General features: G+C 46.9%; 1 protein-coding gene across 1 annotated transcript in view; it reads left to right on the top strand.

Moving 5' to 3' along the window:
* Positions 1 to 7,372: 7,372 nt before the first annotated feature.
* The window catches only part of CCDC120 (coiled-coil domain containing 120), a 117,441-nt gene continuing 99,758 nt past the window's right edge, over positions 7,373 to 25,055 (top strand). The window contains exon 1 of the mRNA XM_029610538.1: positions 7,373 to 7,486. The gene's annotated coding sequence lies outside the window, so the exon portion shown is untranslated. The remainder of the gene's footprint in view (positions 7,487 to 25,055) is intronic.

Here is a 25,055-nt window from a genome sequence, read left to right on the forward strand (position 1 = left end):
AGCTGTGCTTGGAGAGGCGGGGAGCCTATGATATAATTAAACCGATGTATTCTTATAAGCATGGAGACAAGACAACTTCACGCAAAAGCAAGGAGTGAGACAGGGATGCAGCCCGAGCCTCACCCTCTGACATCTACATCAATGACCTCATACTACTGGAGAGAATCTCAGCCTCGGGACCAGTGCTGTACCTGGAACCCTAACAGCCCCAGGCAAACTTTAATATCGGGCTCCTCCTGCCATGGCTCCTTCGGATCTTCTCCCTCCTCCATCCTACCTCCCCCCCCCCCCCCCCCATGGCTTTTCTTGGGGTCCTCTCATCTATGATCACTACTTAGGTCTTCTCCCTCCTACCCCCCTTCCCATGGCTATTCCTCCTGCTCTTTCTACTGCCATGGCCACTTCCTAGTCCTCTCTCTCTCACCTGCCCCACCCTCACCCCCATGACCCCCTTTCCGGGTCCTTCCTCACCCCCATCTCCAGCCATTCCCTCCCCTCACTTCTTTTGACTGATCCAGGGCCTGAGGACAAGAGCAGCAACAGGAAAGGAAAAGGTAGGGCCTGTCCTGTGAGTCAGCATTGTACCTGTAACCCCTGCGTCTCAGACAGCTTTTAGATCGGGGCTTCCCAACCCCGTCCTGGGGACCCCGCAGCCAGTCAGGTTTTCAGGATATATTCATGAGATAAATTTGCATATCATGGAGGCTCAGTATATGCAAATTTATCTCATGCATATTAATTGTGGATATCTTGAAAACCTGACTGGCTGTGGGGTTCCCAGAACAAGTTTGGGAAGCCCTGTTTTAGATGCTGATCCACAGGATTCACTCACATGTGTACAAATTACGTTTTGCACAAAACAATACCTGTGCATTTATTGGGCACACGGTAACATGAACAGTCTAAAAGCCTAAAAAGAATTAAACAAGCTTTTAAATGTACTATATATAGTAAGAAGATGAGGCTCATAGCAGGATCAGTGGCAGTATATTATTCTTGTTATATTTTTTGTGAATTTAGCTCCATTCCCCAAGACTGCATCTCAGCTACTTAAAAAAACACCAACACTAGCTCCTCCCTCAGCTCCCTCCCACCGCCTTCCTTGAGTAATCACAACTACTGCAAACTGTTCACCTATTGATATTTAAATTTCCCAAGGCAATGCTTAAGAGTTATAATCTAAATGCTATTCAGCCATTTCAGATCCAAGCATAAGTTAAGTAAATGTGATGTACACTCTACACTAGATATAAAGTTGTAAGATGACTGAATTATGAATTCATGTGAAAGATCCACAGTTGGGCAGTAACCAGAGTTGAAGCCTTGACAACTGGCGCTACCGCTCACATTTCAAACTTGTGCTGTTCAGCTCCTTTTTGGGTTAAGTTGTTCTTGTAACTTGGAGAGCAACACCCGACATGACAGCCCACTCTTTCACAAACACAAAACAAAACAGCACTCCCACGTCTGTTGGTGCTCCAAATTACTTTTGGGTTATACGAGTTAAATCAGGTAAAACAATGGGACACTTGGCTCCTCAGCTGAGCAGCTCTGACCAACTCCCTGATCCTGAACTTTCTTCCAGCAATCTGAGACTTTCAGTCCTCACTAGTGTTCTCCCTTCCTCCACACAGGACTCATAGCAGATGGCAAGACTCCCAGACATAGTAACATACCCCTAACATTAAATTTTACAGTGGGGGAACTGTATTATTAGCAACGCACAGGTGTTATAGACTCACGGGTCCTGCCACGATCCCGCATGAGCTTTCTGTAACCTGTGCGAGGGGCAGGGCCATGGTTAGGGCCTGAGAGGGCTTTCCGGCTCGGAGGCCCCACACTGACTTTTCTTCCTATTGTTGTTGCGGGCAGTCTGCTATTTAGGGTAGCAGGTCTCCTTCCTTCTTGGATCTCCCGCACTGTCAGGGGGTACATAACTTTTGGGCCCCCGGGCGGCCACCTGGTTCACCCATGCCTGTTTCCGGCACTGCCCAGGCCTGAAACTAAATAACTCGGAGATCAAATGTCTGTTGTATGCAATCTGCTCGTTGTATCCCCTACACCAGAAGGCTTGGAAGAAAACCAAAACCTGCTAGAAACCTACTGCAAATCATGGGCCCTACATATAAATCTGGAAAAGGCAAAAATGATGATTTTCCAGAAAAGGCCAAAAAAAAAAAAAAAATCTCCAACACAAATTCAGATGTTATCTAAATAATCAAGAAGTATAGCAAATTTTAGACTATGCATAACTTGGCCTGACACTAAGAGGATAATTTTGAAACATGTGTGCGCTGTTATGATTCATAGGTGTGTGGACCCTTGGCCCAAGATGCGAGTTGTTGCTATCTGTGGGGAGGAGAATGGTCTGCACTGACGGAAGGCGAGGTATAGGCACAGCAGGGGGCTCTGGGCACAGTGATGGAGAGGTCCCCAGGGATCAGGAGGTTACCCCAGTAGATAGCAGGCTGGAGGCAGTACCTGGGCTGAGACCCTGAAGGGAGGAGGTGCCAGACAGATCACGGAGCGGAAGGCGCAAGACTAGCCATGTAGGAGGTTCCCCAGGAAGGCAGCCCTGAGGGGCGGAGCTTGTGCAGCGTAGAGAGCGTTGATGCAAACACGCAGGCCAACCCGCGGAGCAGGAAAGCCCGAGCCAGATCTCCGCTGCAGATACAGAGTCCCGGAGAGCGGGGAAATGCCGGCAGTCTAGAGTAGACGCGACCCAGAGGAGCGGGGCTGACAGTCACAGTGATATCCGAGAACACAACCCCAAGGAACGGGGGGAAGCTCTGACAGTCTCTAGGTACTTGTAGGCATGGCCCCGAGGAGCAGAGAGTCTTATGTAGAACACAGGCACAACCCCGAGGAGCGGGGAAGCCCTGTCATGGAACTCACAGGTTGCCGCGGTGTTCCAAGGAGAATTCCGAGAAGTAGAAGGCCTTGCAGAATAGAACACAGGAGGCGCAGAGCCAGCCCGAGGAGGGAGGTAGGCCAGGGGAGCAAGTCCACGTAGGAGCGCACACTGACCCCCGAGGAGCGGGTGCCAGACAGGGTCCAGGAGCAAAGGCTAGGCAGCGAAGTCTCAGGAACACAAAGGCCGGAGTTGTAGACTTCTACGGAACTTGTTGCCAAGTTGGCTAGCTGGGGGTGCAGGTGGAACTTAAATACAGCAGTCCAATGACATCATCAAACAGGGACACCCCCAAGGTTCCCGCCAAAGAGGCTTCAAAGGCGGGGCCGGTGACGCGCGCGCACGCCTAGGAAGGCCCGAAGTCGTAGACAGTGGTAACAGCATCCATGCCACCATGAGGAGTCCCAGGGAACGCGGCGGTGTAGACTGGCCTGCGCCGTGAGCAGCCCCAGGGAGGGCAGGAGAGTGGTGCAAGAAGTGAGTACACGTGGTCGCCAGGCATAACATGCACATGCCCGTACATGCGTGTATATGCGCATGCAATTTTGCTATAGTATTTTATAACATATGCGTTTCACATACACGCATATTATAAATTATGTTTGCTATACATGGGCACATTTAGGCCTAAGCGTGAATACATACAATGCATTGAACACGCATACTTTACCCACCTATTTTAAACATATACGCACATATAATTTCTGTGCGAAAGTAAACAAGGACTTGCGTAAGTCCGGACCTGCAAGCATATCTTAGCTAATTTTATGTTCAATATATTTTTATTGAGCGATTGTACACACAAATCACAATGATAAAACCAATACAGGTACACCAGATATGCACATTAAATTGCCATGAAAACTGGAACACTCTTTTCAGGGATAACCCACCCAATCCCTACTGTTCTCCCACCCCCTCCCCCCGCCCTACTCAAACCCCGCCCCCTTCCCCCAAACCCCCCTCCGAAGACCAGAAACCCATGCAGATACCGTCCAGACAATTCCACTAAAGCACAGTTAATCATTCAGGGCCAAGCTGCGAGCCCTATGAGGCAAAGATTGCAAATATGGTTCCCACGTGTGCAAGAAAAGTTTCCGTCGCTTGGGTGAAGTCCGAGCATGAATCGCCTCCAACTGCATCAGTCTATGAAAGTGAATCCTCCACAACCAAAATGTCGGCGGGTCCGGGTCACACCAGTGTAGTAGAATGATCTTCTTCCCCACTAGACCCGCCTTTTGAAGCAATATCCGGGGGCCAGACTCCGCCACCAGGAAGCGAGTTACGCAATGCAGTAACCAGAGGTAAGGAGACATTGGTAACTGAACCCCAACCAGCCCTCCCAAATACAAAGCAATGCGCCGCCAATAGTTCACCATTGAGGGACATCCCCAGAAAACATGCGCCAAGGTCCCCAGCCCCACCCGACAGCGCGGACACTGAGCTGTGCTAATAACACCCGCCTTATAAGCCAATTGTGGTGCCAAATACACCCGGCTTAAAAATTTAAGATGCATCTCCCGAAAGTACATGTTCCCAGTAATTTGAAGAACATTTCGTAAACTATGCAAGTAAATACGGGAGGTCATCAAAAATATACCCTCGCGGTTCCAACGATCAACAGGAATGACACCAGCCTCCTTCTGTGAGTGCCTGATCAGCTGCCTGTAGTAACTGGACATAGAGGGCTCTTTAGTATGATCAAATTGAAAAAAACCATTCAAAGCTTTAAACACTGTCATATGTTGAGCTGGAGGACCCAGGCTGCGCAGATAATGTCCCAATTGCACATATCCAAAAAAATTCTTAGCTAATTTTATAACATGCGTGCATCCAGGAATTTACCAGTTTTACCAATTAGCCCACCTGTTATGGGAGTCTCTGTTTAGTGGACCCTTGGAGCCGACCTGCTGGAGCCTGGGAAAGGTGGTCACTGTCTCTAATGAATAGCAGGCCGGGAGGCAGATGTTCAGGCAGGACGTAGATGCTCTTCACCCTGGAAGCTGGTACTCCCCCGGGAGGAGCCCGTAGGAGCCCAACCGCTGGGACTTAGGTGGCTTCACCCTTGGAAGCCGAAGCCCCCCCGGGAGGAGCCCGTAGGGGCCCGGCCGCTGGGACTTAGGTGGGTTGTGGATCAGGACAGGTAACTGGAACCAGACTAGGACAGTAGTGATACTGTAACTGGGTACGGGTTCTGGAACCAGGCAGGAACTGTAGCAGGACTCGGGTACTGGAATCAGGCAGGAACTGTAGCGAGACTCGGGTACTGGAACCAGGCAGGAACTGTAGCAGGATCCAGGTACTGGAACCAGGCAAGAATTGTAGCAGGATCCGGGTACTGGAACCAGGCAGGAACTGCAGCAGGCAGGCTGGAACCAAGCAGGTACTATAGCAGGAACGGAGCGACGAAGCAAAGCGAGTCACTCCGGGGCACAGCACAACAGGAAACTGGGAGGCTAACCCGTTGCAAGGCAAAGACTGGATGGCCGCAGCCGGCTTATCAAGGCCGCGGCGTCTGATGTCAGGAGTTGGGCGGAGTCACCACTGGCGGGAAACGGTCTACAAAAGTGCCCAAGTGGTGCGCGCGCCTAGGAGCCGGGCGTCCATGAGAGACCTCGCAGCAGCGCAGCCCCAGAGGGGACGCCGCCGAACAGGCCGCAAACCAGGCCTCTGGAAACGGGAGCAGGTCCGGGAGCCGGGAGGTAAGGGCCTGGCTGCAGTGCTCGCCAGAACCGCAACACCACCAGTGCACCCAGTCCTTCTCCAAGCCACTCTCCTGGTTCTTCAGCCTGAACTCCCCCCAAGTTTACCCAGACCTGCCCTCCCATCAGTACTACACAACAAGAATGTTGAATATCACTTACGCTAGGTAATTAGCAGGTATAAAAATAGGCAAGTAAGTTGGAAAAGGGTCGTGTGCGTGTCTTTTAAAATAGTTACTTATGTGCACATGTGTTTGCCCAATTACGGAATGCCCCTAGTCCTCCCCTTTTTTACACACGAATAAATATGGCTTTTAGAAAATACAGAATACACACATAGGGGCGGATTTTCAGAGCCCTGCTCGCCTAAATCCGCCCGGTTTTGGGCGGATTTAGGCGACAAGGGCCCTGCGCGCCGGTGAGCCTATTTTACATAGGCCTACCGGCGCGCGCAGAGCCCCGGGACTCGCGTAAGTCCCGGGGTTCTCCGAGGGGGGCGTGTCGGGGGGACGGGCCCGGTCGTCGCGGCGTTTAGGGGGCGTGTCGGCAGCATTTTGGGGGCAGGTACGGGGGCGTGGCTACGGCCCGGGGCTGTCCGGGGGCGTGGCCGCGCCCTCCGTACCCGCCCCCAGGTCGCGTCCCGGCGCGCAACAGGCCCGCTGGCACACGGGGATTTACTTCTCCCTCCGGGAGGCGTAAATCCCCGGAGAAAGGTAAGGGGGGGTGTAGACAGGGCCGGAAGGGTGGGTTAGGTAGAGGAAGGGAGGGGAAGGTGAGGGGGTTAGAGGATTCCCTCCAAGGCCGCTCCGATTTCGGAGCGGCCTTGGAGGGAATGGAGGTAGGCTGTGCGGCTCGGCGCGCGCCGGCTATACAGAATTCATAGCCTTGCGCGTGCCGATCCAGGATTTTAGTGGATATGCGTGGCTCCGCGCGTATCTACTAAAATCCAGCGTACTTTTGCTTGTGCCTGATGCGCCAGCAAAAGTACGCCTATTCGCGTTTTTTGAAAATCTACCCCATAGTGGTTACTTACGCTCGCATATACTCATTTTTGTGCGCGGAACAATTTTAAAATTTGCCTTTAAGTGTTTCTGGGAGCTTTAAGATGATCATAAAGATACATAATAAGTGACTACAAATTAGAAAAATGGAAAAAAAAACCTAGGAACTCTTAAGAAGCCAGACGCTACATGCGGTGTAATAGCAGAGATAAAGAAACAGAAATGCATTTCCTCCTGTACTGCACAAAATATAGAGAGATCGCAGAAATGCACATTCACAAAATTAAGAAATAAAATTCAGAGGTCCCACGAAAGAATGAGCAGGAAAAACTTTGCATAATCCTGAGGACAACAGCAGCAAAATATGGCATCCCCCCCCTTTGCCAGGCCAGAAACGTAATTTGACCAGGGCCAATGCTGAGCCGTCACCAGAAGCCGGGATCTGGCTTCGGCATTTCTCTTCCCTGCTGGGCAATGCTCTCCTTTTCCCACTTCATGCCTTACTTTTTGGCAACACGTAGAAATTGTCATGCCAATAAGTTTCTTGAATTGAACTGGGGTAGTGAGGGACTGAGCTGTGTGTGTGTGTGTACACAAGAGAGAGAGGGAGCTGGCAGCAGCCGCGCTCAGCCTGTGTCAGAGAGCAGGGTAGCGAGGAGCGCCGGCAGCTGCCTCTCCTCCGTCATGCGCAGGGAGTGAGGGGGCAGTCTCTGCAGCGCCGATCTGGGAGGGGGGTGGCACCAGGGGGGGGGGGGGTGGTGAGCTCCTGCTTCCCTCGTTCTGCCTGGGGTTGTCACACCCCCTTCCTCCCTGGAGGCGGGTGGGCAGCTGCCGAGGGGCTGTGACCGTCGGCGGCGCCGGAAGCAGCGGAGGTGAGCCAGTGGCGGGTTTACTTTCTGCAGCCCCTGCACCTTGTGGGGGCTTTTATCTGTTTCCCCCTCAGGGGATCCGGAGAGGCTAGGAGAGGAAGTTGGGGGTAAGGGGGGGGGGGGTATCCTGGCATTATGTGCTGGCACCATTCACAGCAGCGCTGTCTAGCCGTCCATACACTCTTGCATCTCTGTGCATTTAGGATTCATCCCTCTCTACAGTATTTATTCACCTACGGTCTTTTTCTCTCTCTCTGCCTCTATCACTTTCTCTCCCTTTCTGGTTTTCCCTCTCTGTCCTGTCTCTGTGACTGTCTTTGTTACTGTCTCTCTGTCATTGGCACTTCTTTCTCTATCTCTGACACCCTCACTGTCATTTTCAAGGTATAAGAAATTTTTATTGGCATGACAATTTCTACGTGTTGTAAATGAATCCACAAGGTGGTAAAAGGAAAGAATTACACAGAATAGGAGAGAAATATTAGAGACAATTCCTGGGCTCTGGTGATGCTCAGTATTCTCTCTGGTCAGATTACCGTATGTTTCTGGCCTGGTGGTCCGATACCACATACTTTACTGCTGTTGCTGCTGTTTTCCTTGTTGTCCCCAGGATTATACAGAGTTTCTCCTGCTCATTTTATTGCACTAAATATTTCATTTTGTGGTCAGCTTTGGGAAACATGCATCTCTGATATTTTTGTATTCTGCACAGTACAGAAAGGAATGCATCTGTTTCCCCAGTGTTGCACTGCATGCAGAATCTGGCTTTTTGGTGTTTCCAGTTTTTGTCTGTGTGTGTTTATCTTTCTAATTTGTGGCCCCTTATTCTATATTTGGTAATGGTCAGTTTGTGTTCCTCCTGTGTGACCAAGGCAAGGGAGTCTGCTAACATAAGGATCTGTAGCAGCCCAGCATGTTCTGTTTTTTTTTTGTTTGTTTGTTTGTTTTAAATCTGCATCTCCCAATAGGAAGTGTATTGAAATTCTAGGGCCCACTGTAATATTTGCAATACTGCATTTTCACAGGTAGAGTAGTAGTTCTTTGAAATCCTGAGAGTCATAGTTGCCGGCTCCGCACCATCTCCAGTTTTAGATCTGCCTCCCCTGTTGCCTCTTCAGACTCTCAGAAGGGGGGAGGGGGAGGGGGGTAGCAGCTGAGAACAGAGGAGGTGATAGGAGAGGCAGATCAAACAGCATGTCTGAGATTGGGAGTCCTCATACTCCTACAGCAGCTGGCACCTCTGCCTGAAGTTAGTGCTGTTTTGGGATGGAAAATTTGCTACTGTACATAGTGTGTATTTATGCAGGGTTTTGTGTTATGTCACAGGGTGCCTGGTAGTGGAGGCAGTTTGTGTCGCTATTACTGAGGTGACACCAGAATGTGAATATTATTTTTTTTGGTATGGTGAATAGTAAGGGGAAATGTCCTCATTCTGCTCTGTGCCTATCAATGGGGGAATTTCTGTGGACCCTGAGTGTCTGTTTTCAGAACTGGGGGTGCAGAGTTTCTATTGGGATTCTGTCTAGGTTGGGGTTAATGATAGACCCCAGATGTCATTCACTTATAAGAGAGAGAATTGGTTGAATGATGTTATAAAAAATGTTTTAAAACTTCTTTTTTTCATACAGGCGTAGACAAATTAACAATACAGAATAATACAATTATATCAACAGAAGACTGAGGTACAAGCACAAATAATTGTACCAATAATCAAATAAGCAAGGGGGAGAAAAGGGACAGGGGAACAAAAAGTAGCTGCTAAAAAAAACCCTATTGTGAATCAGCAATAATACACAGCAAGAAATAGTGAAACTCCACTGAAACTATTCCCGGCAGTAAGATCAGGCAAATCCCTTACAATAAATTACAGAAGAAAGGACCCTGAACGCTGACCTCTCTCCCTTTAAGAAAAAGGACATAATCTCACTAATAGCTGTTTCACGAGATTGTTCAGCATAATATTTTAGGAGTACATTTCCAGGAAAGTGCTATTATTGTAAAGCGAGCTGCTAGCAACAACTGAGAGACTAAAGCCCTCTGTGAAAATGAAAGCTTTGAATTGTCCCAACAACCCAGTGAGCCTGGTAAAGGGTGAATACATCTGTAATTAAGAATGTACTGTACTGGAAATGCCCCCTTCCATTACCCCTTGTACCACTCAAATTGAGACCCCCTCCCCTCCCGCACATCCACCACACGTGCAAATGGGTTCCCACCCTGCCGTAGCCTCTCCAGCATAGGATAGAAGCATCTGTATTAAATTTTGTACACATGCAAAGGAACGTAAGAAGTACCATGCTGGGTCACACTAAGATCCATCGAGCCCAGCATCATGTCTCTGATGGACAGGGCTGGATTTAAGGGCTGGGCCAACAGAGGAATTGCCTGGGGCACCAATCAATAGGGCGCTGAAACGTTGTTGGGTGCGGAGTGCCTAATTGCTAGCCTGCCCTGAGTGCCAACATGTCTCAGTCCATCTCTGCCAACAGTGGCCAGTCTGGGTCACAAGTACCCATCAGAATCCAAATATTTGATCTCCCAGGGATAAGCACTAATAAATGTTTATGAATTTTTCCTTCAGGAACTTGTCCAACCCTCTTTTGAACTCCACTGTGTTACTTGCCTTGACTACGTCCTCCAGCAACAAATTCCATAGCTCGATTGTGCGCTGAGTGAAAAAAAAAATCCTATGATTTGTTTTAAATGTTTCGGTTTCTAGTTTCATGAAGTGACCCCTAGTCTTAGGGTTATTTGAAAGGGTAAATAACCATTTCTTATTTACTTGTTCCACCCCACTCTTGATTTTATACATCTCAATCTGTTTAATTGCCTAGAAGGATATATAAATGCCTTATTGTGCGGCATATAAAAACTTTTAAATCAATAAATCATACCCCTTCTCAGTCATCTCTTCTCCAAGCTACAGAACCCTAATCTGTTTAGCTTTTCTCCACAAGAGAGTTTTTCCATCCCCTTTATCACTTTTGTCTTCCTTCTCTGTACCTTTTCTATGTCCACTATGTCTTATTTTTTTAATATAGCAACTAGAACTGCACACAATACTGAAGATGCAGTTGCCTCATGGATCTATAAAAAGGCATTTTGATATTTTCGGTTTTGTTCTCTATTCCTTTCAAAATAAATTCTAACCTTCTATTTGCCTTTTTTTTTTATCACTGCTGCACACTGAACTGAATATTTCAAGATGTTGTCCACAAGGACTCCAAGATCCTTTTCCTGGCTGATGACTTCTAATACGCACCCCAGCATTGTATACCTGTAGTTGGGATTATTTTTCCCTATGTGCATTACTTTGCACTTGTCTACATTAAATTGCATCTGTCATTTAGATGTCCAATCTCCTAGTCTCACAAGGTCCTTCTGCAGTTCCTCAAAATCTGCTACTTTTTGAATGACGCAAAACAATGTTGTGTCATCTGCAAAAATGTGGTCACTTTGCTCACTGTTCCCTTTTTCCTTCTTCTTTATTTGATTAATTACAATTTCTTAACAATTGTAAATCAATGAGATGTCCATATAAAAATCAATATAGAAACAAAGAAATGATGGCAGAAAAGGACCAAATGGTCCATCCAGTCTGCCCAGCAAGTTTATGGTAGTATCTACCGCACCGTACAAGTCACCCCTATACTTATCAGTTTCCCAAATTGTCAAAGTCAGGGCCCTTGTTGATTGCTATTTGAGAGCAATTCCCCTTTACCTCTTGCTGTTGAAGCAGGGAGCAATGTTGGATTTGCATCAAAGGTATCAGTCTTACTGGTTAAGGGTAGTAACCACTGCATCAGCAAGTTACCCCATGCTTATTTATTTTCCCAGATTGTACAATTCAATGTCCTTGTTGGTAGCTGTCTGAATCTAATTCCCCTTTTCCTCTTTTCTCCCCTGCCGTTGAAGCAGAGAGTGATGATGGAGTTGCATCAACAGTAGGAAGGCCTATTGTTTAAGGGTAGTAACCACCATACTAGCAAGTTATCCCCATGCACTCTTTTCTTCATTCCCATCCTCTAGCCTTTCAGGATCCACAGTGTTTATCCCATGCCCCTTTGAAATCTTGTACGGTTTTTGTATTCACCACCTCCTCCAGAAGGACATTCCAGGCATCTGTGAAGAAATATTTCCTGACATCGATTCTGAATTGTCCTCCCTGGAGTTTCATTTATGACTCCTTGTTCAACTGATTTCTTTCCAATGGAAAATGTTTGTTGTTGATCGTGCATCATTAAATCTTTCAGTTATCTGAAAGTCTGTATAATATCTCCCCTGCACCTCCTCTCCTCCAGGGTATACATATTTAGGCCCTTCAATCTCTCCTCATAAGTCATTTGATGGAGACCCCCAACCATTTTGGTTGCCCTTCTATGGACCACCTCCATCCTGTCTCTGTCCCTTTTGAGATATGGTCTCCAGAACTGAACACAGTACTCCAGGTGAGGCCTCACCATGGACCTGTACAAGAGAATTATTACCTCCTTTTTCTTATTGGTTATTCCTCTCTCTATGCAGCCCTGCAATCTTCTGGCTTTAGCTATTGCCTTGTCACATTGTTTCGCCGTCTTCAGGTTGCTTGACACTATCATCCCAAGGTCCCTATATAAAAATAGTTAAAATATAAGAAAAATAAAAAAGGACATGAAAACATAAAATCTTAGCAATAATACGATATAGTAAAATCATCATGATGTGAAATACAGAAAAAACAACAATACATAAAAATAGATGTACAAAATTAACAATACAAATATGACAATAATATGGAAAAACAATATCATAATCAAATATCAATTTAAAATGCTAAATAGGTGGACAAAACATCAAATATAAGTAGCAGTATAAAATAAGAAAACAACCGAATAAAACTGAAAAATAAAATGAATAGGAAAAGCAACAAGAAAATGAAAATAGCTTCTCGTCTTATGTCAAAGATCTTTAGTTAATATGTATTGGAACATTTCATTTGATAGATGTTCATGCCTGTTTATGAATACTACCTCTGTAACCCATCATTATTTTTGCTGATTTATAGCGATGAATATTATTTTTGTAAACCGTTGTGATCTTTACGTGGGGCGACGGTATATAAAAAGTCTAAATAAATAAAATAAATACAAAGCCAAAAGTTGAATGCCACAAGATTAATAAAATACATACAGCGATGAAAGCAAACAGTGCAAATGATATAAATCGAACAGCAATATCTCTAATAGAAAGCAACTGTGGTGATGATTAAAACAAATAGAAATTGGGACAAAAATTAAACACTTAAGGATATTTCAGTGGATCCAGATAAAACATTGCTTATAAAGATGTGTTTGTTATTTAACCAAGAGAGTATTAATCAGATGAAAAAGCCTGCATAAAGAAGGTTTCAAAGCTTTCCTAAACTTAAGATCATCTTTTTCCAGTTGAATAGCTACAGGAAGAGAGCTCCATAGACTGGGTGCTAAGGAAGGAAAGCTTAGTTCTCTTGTTGTCTCTAATCTCATTTTTATTGGTGATGGTAGAACTAATAATTCTTGCTAGTGGACTGTTCAAACAATGCCCCACAGACCACCACTCTTACCCTCCGGCCCAAGCCAAGATGCGACAGGATGCTGCCAACGTTTCCGGGCTGAACCTGACCACCACTCTTCTTCGTGGCGAAACGCTGCTGACGACTTCTGCGCGGTGGGCCCTCCCTAGGTGCACATGCACATCTCTGCCTCACATTTAAAGGGACTGTGGCGGGAAAGGCCTGTGGCCCCTCTCAATGACGTCAGCACCTAAGCCCTATAAAGGGCAGACCTCTTGTCCTTCCTTGCCTTGAGTTGCTTCAGTGTTCCTCCTGTGTCCCCAGTTCCTGGTCTTCATTGTCTTCAGTTCCTGGTCTTTGTTGTCTTCAGTTCCTAGGCTTCGTCTTGCCCTCGGTCCCAGTGGTCTTCATCTTCAGGTCCTTTTCACTTTTTGTGGTCAACGCTTCTGTGTTTCATGTCTCCCTGCTGCTCAACCTAATTGTTCCATGCCCTTCTGCCCTTCCTATCCATCCCGCCTTTCCTTGGATGGATTTCCCGGTATTGACCTTGGTCTTCTTCTTGGATTCTGCTTGAACTCTTCCTACCACTGACCTGCTGCCTGATTTCTGGTTAGTCTCAAATTCTGCCTGTCATTGACCTTGACTGCCTTCTGACCATCCTTGTACATTGTTTGCCTTGATCCAAGCTTGCCTGTGACGTTGCCTGCTCATCCCAGCCTCTTCGACAGATCTTCTGTTCTTCAGTAGAGGACCCCACTTAAGACTTAACAGCCCTGGCACCCAAGGGTTTAGCCTAAGGGGAATGTGGGCTGGTATAGTCAAAGCTCCAGCTGGGCCTCTGCCTCACCCAACTCCATCAGCCAATGATGGGGACCTGCAGGGCCCCTCCTTGCATGTTATGCCAACTCTACCTCGGCCCAAGGGTCCACAGATTGCCAAGGCTATGGACCCGGCGGACCTCTCCACATTAAAGGCCATTCCCAGCCTAGCCCAAATTTGAAGGCACTGCAGTCAACCTTGGATCTCCTAGTCGCAGATATGAATCGCCTTATTGCGCATTTGGACACCTTGACTGTACCCTCCGCCCCGCCTCCACTAGTAGTACCAGCACTGTCCTCAGTCAACGATCGTCCTATACCACAATTGCCGGTCCCGGCCTGGTACGCCGGGGATTCCAAGCAATGCATGCCATATGCAGTTTACCCTGCAAGTGCCATTATTCCCGGACAACTTAACGAAGACCACATATATCCTCTCTGTTTTGGATGGGAAAGCCCTAGCATGGGCCTCTCCTCTCTGGGAATGGACAGATCCATTGCTGCAGAACTTGCAACAGTTCATGGAGCTGTTTAAAAACATTTTTGAGAAGCCTGGTCATACAACTATTATGAGTTCCAATTTACTCCACCTTCAACAAGGCACCAGAATGCTGGCAGAGTATACCATTGAGTTTAGAACTCTGGCATCAGAGCTCAATTGGTGAGAAGACTGTAATTTTCCATTCTTCCTCAAAGGCATCTGTCCCCAAATTAAGGATGAGCTTGTCACCCGGGAGCTGCCCACCTCTCTGGAAGCGCTCATTGACCTCATGAGGAAGATAGATAGTCGCCTCCAAGAGAGGCCCTGAGAGGGTCGCTCTATAAAGAGGGACATAACCTGGGCCCTGTTGTTTCAACCCTCACCTCTGCCTGATTCTGCCATGCCAGTGACCCTGCTGCCAGAAGAGCCCATGCAATAGGGTCACTCTCGTTTGGCACCCAAGGAGAGGACCCAACATAGAAAACTAGGCCTCTGCTTATACTGCGCAGCTCAAGGCCACCTCTTAGCACAATGCCCGGAGAGAAGGAGAACCTTACCATGCCCAGAGTCACCTTAGCGGATGACCTTAGGCCTGACTACCTCAACTCTCCATTTGCTCATGCCAGTCATGCTGTTACAGTATTCCATCTGTTTCTCCACTTGGGCCTTGGTAGACTCCAGTTCTGGAGGAAATTTCATCCAGCAGAGCTTATGGATTGGTTCTGAATTCCTACGGTCCCCATCACTCTTCCTTTGCCGCTCTCGTCCATCTATGGAGACCCCCTTCCAGGTTGGGTGACTCAGTCCACCATGCCACTTACGTTACGAATTGGCCCCTCACACACCAAAACCATTAGCTTCCACTTACTGTCTAGAGCCATAAGCCTGGTTTCGTTAGGCCTATTGTGGCATCAGCAACACCAAATAAATTTGACAGGTCCATGTCCGAACTCATCCAGTAGGGACCTGAATATACAGAATCCTAGGTAGAATCCAAGAGGTCATCTCGCCTGTTGATTATGGCTTCCATTCTTCCGAGACCTCCAACACCATGTAAGGAATCCAGGGAATCTCATACCACCCTGCAGCATCTCCAGAAAAACATCCTTAAAAGTAGTCTATGAACAGCTAAAGGAACAGTTGGAACATGAGAGATACACATGAAAAAACTTGGAACTTGGGTACTTGCCAGGTTCTTATGGCCTGGATTGGCCACTGTTGGAAACAGGATGCTGGGCTTGATGGACCCTTGGTCTGACCCAGTATGGCATTTTCTTATGTTCTTATGTTCTTATGGAAAAGGAAAACCACCTCATTAAGTTGAAGATTGAGGCACTTTTCAAGGATAATGATGCAGAGATACAAAACTTGCAAATCCAACTTCAGCAAGAAAAGATAATTCTTCTACTGCCTGGTCGCACAGAAGAGAGTGTTTCTTTACAATCAGTCTGCTCAACAGGAGGCGGCTGTCTACAGCCGTCAGCCCCGGAAAGACCATTCCCTTTCATGAGGCTCCACTTCTGTTCCCGGAATTGCATGAACTAGAGGAGAAAACCAATCGAGTTACCAGCCAAGCCAAGAAACCCATAAGGATCCAAAAGAGCTTTTGTTGTCGGTACCCACGCAAACCTAAGACCTCAGGAGGGGATTTTGAGGGGGGGGGGGGAGTTACTGTTGCAATTGGCGGAGTGCTGACTTCCCCAGTGCACGTGGCAGGATGCTGCCAACACTTCCAGGCTGAGCCTAACTGCCAGTCCTTTTCATGCGATCTGGTAATCTGCAAAGCTTTAAACAAAAATCACAAATTTTGAAAGCGACACGAAAACAGAATAATTGGCTTTGGGAGGGCCACAATATAAACATTTTCCAGGTCCTGACACCAACGACCTTGCGCAAATGGTAAGAGCTGCAGGAGGCAACCTCACTTCTCCAAGTGAAAGGAGTACTTTACAGATGGCTTTTCCCGTTTGGCCTACAGTTTATGCTAAAAGGAAACATCCATAGAGTCAAGACACTGGGAGAGGCAGCTGAAGTCCTTAAAGTGATGGGATTTAAGGTGAATTTTTCTATACCGAAGATAGCGCCCAATCAACTAAAAATGGACACACACCCGAGGTGGCAAAGGGTGGGCAAAAGCGGCCACCGCCTATGTCGCAATTCGGAGGAATCCCACGCAACCCTATCTGATCAAGGTTGATGGACCTAATTTTGTTCCTTTTTTGTTATTTTGGACACCTGTTTCCATAAGGGGAGATAGAAGATTGCTACCCTACAATCGAAACTGAGAGGTTGCTTTCCATGTTAAATGCTGCCTTTTTATATCGCATCCATATTAGCTATTTGGGGTATAGAGGGAAATGTTTTCTTGCTAAGTGTTTAAATCAGGATTGATCTGTAATTCATGTGTGGGGGGTTCCATTGGGGGGAGGGATTAGGGAGGAGGCAGACCGTCCTGGCCTGTGGAAGTCACCCCCAGGGTTAGGAGGGACCACTATATGGTGTGGGTGGTCCAAAGTATTGGTGTGGGATTTGTTGGGGGGGTTACTTGTTATTTTAGTGGGGAATGTTTGTGTGACACTTTGGTTGTTTTGGAATATACTCTCAGTACAAGAGCCAGAAGGAGATGATCACAGAAATGGTGGATATTATTTTCTTTCATATTTGTTACCCATGACAGAGCAAATTTTGTCTATAAATGTTAAGGGATTGAACCATATTCTCAAGCGACATCTCTTTAAACAAGAATTAATAACTCATAAAGTAGCGATAACATTCATACAGGAAACCCATCTCCATAAAAGATATGAATTTCTCTTAACTTTCTGCAATTATCCCTATAAGTATTTGGCATCAAGCACTAAGAACTCTAAATATGCAGGAGTGAGTATCTTAAACTCTAAAGATTTAACACAAGTTTTTATTTCAACTGGCGAATCCCCACGGCCGTCATCTTTTACTAACTGTGCGCATGGGTGGAGAAATTTATACGTTCCTAACTGTTTATGCACCTAATCAGGATCAAGGGCATTTTTTACAATCTCTTGAATCTATCTTATTACAACATGCCCAAGATGCAGTGGTAATTGGTGGATATTTCAATCTCACAAGATATATTGCATTGGATAATTCATCCACTCAGGCTGGGGGCTTATCCAAGGCACGCCGAGCATTGTCTTCTCTTCTAACTAATTGGAATCTAGTTGATATTTGGAGGCAGAGATACCCATCTTCCCATTGTTTTACTTTCTATTCAGCCTCTCATAATTCATTTTCTCGAATTGAATATTTTCTAATTAGCACAAATATTCAAAATTACTTGCTAGCGACAAACATAGGCACTATAACATGGTCTGACCATGCGCCAGTATGGATTGATATTCAGATGGTGGATGTTAGTCCTGGTTTGCGCTTTTGGAGACTAAACGAATCACTTTTAAAAGATTCTGTCTTTTTCCATCAAGTAGAGGGGAGTCTGCGTGAATATTTTCAGAATCCTGCGAATTCCTCTACCCAGGTGTTGATTGTTTGGGAATGCTCAAAAGCAGTGACAAGAGGCCTTTTTATTGCAAGGGCGAACTTTTGTAAAAAGGAAAAAGAAAAACACAAGCAAAACTTGTTACAATCTATTTCCATTTTATCACAACAGTGGCTTCTCAATCCAAGTTGATTCTTAATTGACTAAATGCGCCAGATCATCCCTCCAAAAAATGGAAAATGAGAATATTGCACACATGCTTGAATTAACTAAACAAGCTTGTTATGAGGGAGAGGATAAAGTAGGGAGATACTTGGCTAGGTGCTTACTGTCAGTTATGACTCAGACGTCTATTGCCAAAATTAAAGATTCGAGGGGTGAGATATTGACAACCTCAGTGGATATACGACAAAGGTTCATGGATTTCTATGCTACCCTAAATAGTGCAAATGCTGGTATACAAGAGGGGGACATAGATTCTTACCTAGATGCTTTGACGCTCCAAACATTATCAGAGGAACAACTTCTTTTCTTAGATGGCCCTATCCGAATCATAGAAATCCTTTATGCCATTAAACTATTAAAATCTGGGAAATCGTCGGGATTAGATGGGATGTCAATTATATATTACAAGAAATTTTCTCACATTCTAGCTGACCCCCTCGCCCAGTTGTTTAATTCACGGAGGGAAGAGGGATGACTTGCAGAACATTCTAATGTGGCGGGTATTACGGTCCTTGCTAAACCAGGCAGGGACCCCACATTGTGAGGTTCTTTTTGTCCCATATCCCTGATAAACTTGGATCTCAAATTATTAGCTAGAATTTTGGCGAAACACCTCAACACTATCTTACCTTCCTTAATTCATAATGGCCAAGTTAGTTTCATTAAATCCAGAATGGCAGCAGATAACAGCCGTAAAGTAATAGATCTTATTGACTGGATCCACCACAAAAATATACCAACTGTTTTGCTATCCATCGACGCCAAGAAGGCCTTTGATCTTGTTCATTGGCCCTTTTTATTCAAAACACTGATGAAAATGGGGTTTGGGGCCTTTTTCTGTCGGTGGATAGCTAAACTATATGATTCCCCTAAAGCTAGGGTTAAGGTCAGTGGAAGCTATGGAGACTGTTTCAATATTGAGAGGGGCACGAGGCAAGGTTGCCCCCTTTCCCCTTTAATGTTTGCTTTGTTTCTTGAACCCTTCGCCGTAAAGGTCAGAATGATGGATCAGATTACAGGTATCCGATTAGGCTACATGCAGTATAAATTGTCGCTCTTTGCTGATGATATTTTATTTACACTAACTAATCCGGATACTTCACTAACCAGTGTAGTGATGGAATTAGAATCTTTGGAGGGGTGTTAGGTTTCAAGGGTAAACTATGAAAAATCAGAGATATTGAACTGATAGCAGGGGAGATGTCCTCAATTAGAAATAGGCATTCCTTTAGATGGGCTAAACAGGCTGTTAAATATTTAGGGGTTAGAACTGGCCCAAAAATCACAGAAATATTTCAATTAAACTACACCCCCTTATGGAGAACAATAGGATGGGACCTGGATAGATGGCACAGGGATACGTTTTCCTGGATAGGGTGTATTGCCATTGTTAAAATGAACGTTTTGCCCCAACTTTATTTTTTCTGTACGCTACTTATCCATCTCCCTTCGGCAATGGCAAACAAAGATCTTTGGGTTCTATGGAAAAAAAAGACCACCTCGGGTAGTTCGAGCAGTGCTGTTCCATCCCAATTCGAGAGGTGGTATGGAGGTCCCCAATATCTTATGGTATTTTGTAGCCGCTCAACTTTAAAGCTGTGGTGGACATACATAAAAAATCAGAACAGAATCAATGGATATTATTAGAACAAGCTCTAATAGGTCATATGCCCATACAAGCTCTGCCTTGGCAAAACAAAGCCACATGGAGGCCTATTTCTTATCTTCCTGGGTCGCTTTATAATACTCTGCGAATTTGGGCACAGTGGAAAACATACTTGGTAGGCAACTTTTGTTATTTCCAAATATCGCACTTATTTTATAACACTGCCTTCCTGACTGCAATGTATTCCCAAACATTTACACAGTGGAAAAACCGGCATATTACGTGTGTTGGCCATCTCATGGGAAGTGAGAAACCTCTCAATTATAAAACTGTTATGGAATGATTTGGATTAGGTTCAAGGGACTATTTAGCATATGCTCAAATTTCCCAATTTTAAACTCCCTTTTAAGAGCCAATTCTATACGTCTCACTAGATCCCTTTTTGAAAATTATTGTGACTATGCATATAAACTGCAGGGAATAATATAAAAAATGTATGGCCTCCTAAATGCCCCCACCCAAGAGCATACTCTAGCTTGGAATCAGGATCTAGGGGAGCCATTAAGTGACGAGGAGTGGGATATTGTATATTCTAGGACAGCCAAATGTTCTATCGCTTCGAATTTGCAGGAGCAGTGCTATAAGGTGCTGTATGGGTGGCACTTGACGTCGGTCAGGCTACATAACATCTCTCCCCGATATTTGGATCTCTGCTGGCGAACTTGTGGCCACAAAGGTGGCCACAAGTTGTGCCCTAGCGGTCGTTGGGCTTGTGCCTTTACTGTGGTCAGAAAGGCCATTTCTTGACACGCTGTCAGCAGTGTGCGGAAAACTCCAGAGCCTAGGAGGTCGGGAGGAGCTCCTCCTAGGTTGTGCCACAGCTCCTCAGAGTATGATACCCATTACCTTGGAATATCCCGGAGGGTCCTTGGAAACCCTCGCCTTCCTGGATTCCGGAGCCGGAGGAAATTTTATCCAGCAAGACTTGGTCTCTCAACTACAGATTCCTACGCAGAGACGAGAAGTTCCACTCCAGATTACCTCCATTCAGGGAACGCTTCTTCCAGGTCGCATATTGACCGCCACGGCTCCCATTACAGTCCGCACTGGGGCGATCCACTCAGAGGATATAGCCTTCTTGATTCTTGAAAAGGCTGTCCACCCCGTGGTGCTAGGGCTGCCGTGGCTCCAAAAGCACTCGCCTGTGATCCAGTGGGATACTCTGCAAATCATTAAGTGGAGTCCCTATTGTCTCTCTCATTGTATGAAGGTTCCCAAGCCTCTAGCACTTCTGCTTTTGCACTCCACCCTTGGACCTTCAGCGCCATACGAGGACTTCATGGATGTCTTCTCGAAGACTAAAGCAGAGATTCTTCCGCAGCATAGTCCATATGACTGCGCTAGTGACTTATTGCCCGGATCTATGCCACCTCGGGGTAGGGTGTACCCCTTGACCCTGACCGAGACATGGGCCATGTCTGAGTACATCACTGAGAATTTGGCGAAAGGATTCATTCGCCCGTCAAAGTCGCCTGCCGGGGCGGGATTCTTTTTCATCAGCAAAAAAGATGGCTTCTTGAGGCCCTGTATCGACTACCAAGGGCTCAATGTAATTACCAAACGGGACCGCTACCCTCTTCCATTGATTCCAGAACTACTTGATCGGCTCCAAGGTGCAAGAATTTTAACTAAGTTGGATCTATGCAGGGCCTACAATTTAGTAAGAATCCGTCCCGGGGACGAATGGAAGACCGCGTTCAATACCCGGGATGGGCATTACCAGTACCTCGTAATGCCCTTTGGCCTTTGTAATGCCCTAGCGGTCTTCCAACACTTGATGAACGAGGTGCTACGGGATTTGCTCAACGTCTGTGTGATCGTCTATCTCAATGACGTCCTGATTTATTCCCGTGACCTGCCTATGCACCGCCAGCATGTTCGCCAGGTGCTCCAAATTCTCAGAGAGCACAGCCTATACGCTAAACTTGAGAAATGCAGCTTTGAAAAGACTTCCTTGCCATTCCTGGGGTATATTATTTCGGCTGACGGCTTCCAGATGGATCCGGAGAAAGTCGCTGCAATTAGGAACTGGTTGCAGCCGAGGGGTCTCAAGGCGTTGCAACGCTTTCTCGGCTTTGCTAACTTTTATCGGCATTTTATTTCCGGCTATTCTCACATAGTGGCTCCTCTGACTGCGCTCACCCGGAAGGGAGCCAATGCGGTGGACTGGCCTGCCCAAGCCTGCCAAGCCTTCGAGGATTTGAAAAAAGCCTTCTTACAAGACACATGCCTCTGCCATCCTGATCCCAGTCAGCCGTTCGTGGTTGAGGTCGATGCCTCGAATGTAGCTGTCAGAGCAGTGCTGAGCCAGCACTTCGACAATGGACAGCTTCTCCCATGTTCCTTTTACTCTAGGAGGTTCTCCCTGGCTGAGAGTAATTACGGAGTCAGCGACAAAGAACTGCTCGCCGTGTCGGAGGTTTCTGGGGGCTCACCGTGTCGGAGGTTTCTGGAGGCTTTGATGGAGGTTTTCCCGCAGTGGGGCTTTGGCGGAGGTTTTCCCGCAGTGGGGCTCCGTGTCGAAGGTTTCTGGAGGCTCGCCGTGTTGGAGGTTTCTGGAAGCTTTGGCGGAGGTTTTCCCGCAGTGGGGCTCCGTCGGTGACGACGCCCATATGTGAGGACTACATCCTGCTGTCTTGGGATAACACCTATTACAAGGTAAGCAATTTTGCTTTACTTAGGGAATAGCCACTGCTATTAATTGCATCAGTAGCATGGGATCTTCTTAGTGTTTGGGTAATTGCCAGGTTCTTGTGGCCTGGTTTGGCATCTGTTGGAAACAGGATGCTGGGCTTGATGGACCCTTGGTCTGACCCAGCATGGCAATTTCTTATGTTCTTATGTAAACTCACCTTGGAAGAATGGAGGCAGTGGTTGGAGGGAGCTAACCACTCGTTCACCATTTACACAGATCATAAAAATCTCTCTTTTCTCCACCAAGCCCAGCGCCTGAACCCGAGACAGGCCCAGTGGTCTTTGTTTTTTGACCGATTTGACTTCACGCTACGATATCGCCCTGGCTCAAAGAATGTGCGAGCAGATGCACTGTCACGGTCCACCAAGATTGAGGAAACCCCTGAGACGCCCCAGTACATTTTGGATCCCAAGAAAGTGTGTCTCGCCGCCACATCCTTGTCTTCCGAAGAAAAGACCGTAGTCCCACGCCGCTCTCGTAGGGCCGTGTTGGCATGGGCCCACGAGTCCCTCACTGGAGGGCACGCGGGCCGTACCAGTACGCTAGACCTCCTCAACCGCTTCTATTGGTGGCCAACGGTAAGACAAGATGTTCGTCTCTTTGTCGACTCCTGCCCCACTTGTGCATTGCAAAAACCACTTGGCGGGAAGCCTAGAGGGTTGTTACACCCCTTGCCTATCCCAGTGGAGCCCTGGACGCACATCTCCACAGACTTTGTGGTGGATCTCCCAGTATCAGATGGGAACACGGTCATCTGGGTTGTTGTGGACTGGTTCTCCAAAATGGCACATTTTGTTCCCCTGTCAAAATTGCCTTCAGCGCCTGACTTGGCTAATTTATTTGTTCAACATGTGTTCCGACTTCATGGGCTTCCCCAGGACATCGTATCAGACCGAGGACCACAATTTACCACCCGCTACTGGAAGGTGTTATGTAAATGCTTCAAGGTCCAGTTGAGTCTCTCATCAGCCTTCCACCCTCAGAGTAACGGGCAGACTGAACGTACGAACCGGACTCTGAAGACCTTCCTGCGCTCCTTTGTCAACGAAAGACAAGATGATTGGGCCAAACTTCTCCCATGGGCGGAATTTTCATACAACAATCATACACACTCCGCTACTGAAAGTTCTCCCTTCTTAGCTGTCTATGGGAAGCAACTTCGGCCCCCCTTGCCCTCGCCTGAACCCAGCGCACTGCCAGCAGTGCAACTCTCTGCCCGCCAGCTACTTGCCTTCTGGATGTCTATCCAAAAGAAGATGCAAAGGGCTGCTCTTGCTGCCAAAAGATGGGCAGACAGCCACCGTCAGCCAGCACCAGTCTACCTCCCTGGAGACCGTGTTTGGCTGAGCACAAATAATCTACAACTTCGGATTCCCCCGCAGACTCGCCCCCAGATTCTGTGGATCATTCCGCATTGCTGAGTGCGTAGGAGCCGTTTCCTACCGCTTGCGCTTACCCTCCTTGATGCATGTGCACAATGTCTTCCATGTGTTGCTTTTGAAGCCTCTCATCCTCTCCAGGTACCATCCCCGAGCTCCCGAATCTGCAGATCCTTCAGTGCCAGGAGACACCACCTACCAAGTCCGGGAGGTTCTAGACATCAGATTCCATCAACGTCGCTGGGAGTACCTCATCGCCTGGGAAGGTTGTGGATCCGAGGACAACACATGGGAGCCAGCCCGCATCATCCTTGATAAGGACTTATTGAAAGCCTTCCATCAGGACCACCCAGGTAAACCCGGGCCTGCTAAGAGGGGGCGTAAGAGGGGGGTACTGTTGCGGTCCCAGTTGCGGCAGCCGCGACTGGGCCCTTACCTCCTTGGTCCTGGTCCATCTCCGAGGGTCTGCAGCCTGTTTCACGGCATCCCCGCGGGGGGGGGGGGACGCCGCCGAGAAGTCCTGCCTGGACGCCTTCTCCCTCTTACGCCCCCTCTTAGCAGTCCCAGGTTTACCTGGGTGGTCCTGATGGAAGGCTTTCAATAAGTCCTTATCAAGGATGTTGCGGGCTGGCTCCCATGTGTTGTCCGCCCCACCGATGAGGTACTCCCAGCGACGTTGATGGACTCTGACATCTAGAACCTCCCGGACTTGGTAGGTGGTGTCTCCTGGCACTAACTTCAGTTAGTCAGCCAGAGTGACTCACTGCTCTCTTGATTAACAAATGTTGGTCCCTATTCAAACCCAATCACACTACCTCAACACCTTTCCAAGGTGAGTAACTGAGCTGAACTATTCAACTTTTTTACTTAGGTATACACTGCTCCTAGCTTATTTCTAGCTTCTGGCTACTTTTTGGGTTGTTGGGTTTTTTTGTGGGTTGTTTTTTTTTTCAATACACTCAGTTTGTATTAAATACAAACACTCAGTTCTTTAAAAGTCTGCAGAACACTCAGTTCTGCAGACTTTTAAAAATAAACACACTACCTACCGCTTACTAGCTACCTTATTGACTGACTATTTAAAAATACAAACAGTCTAACTTGTTTTATTCACTGCCTTTCTGACTATTAAAGGCACAAACGCACAAACACACAAACACATTAAATAATATTCCCAGATAGTTAACTTTGCCCCAATACTTTTAAAAAAGACAATGTCCCAAGCAAAAACTTACTGATTCCTTTCAGCCACCAGCAAGTTGATCCTCTCCTCTCAGTGTTCCCACTTGGCTACTGTGTCCCT

This window comes from Rhinatrema bivittatum, chromosome 1 (genome assembly GCF_901001135.1).
Source record: "Rhinatrema bivittatum chromosome 1, aRhiBiv1.1, whole genome shotgun sequence".
Lineage (NCBI taxonomy): Eukaryota > Metazoa > Chordata > Amphibia > Gymnophiona > Rhinatrematidae > Rhinatrema > Rhinatrema bivittatum.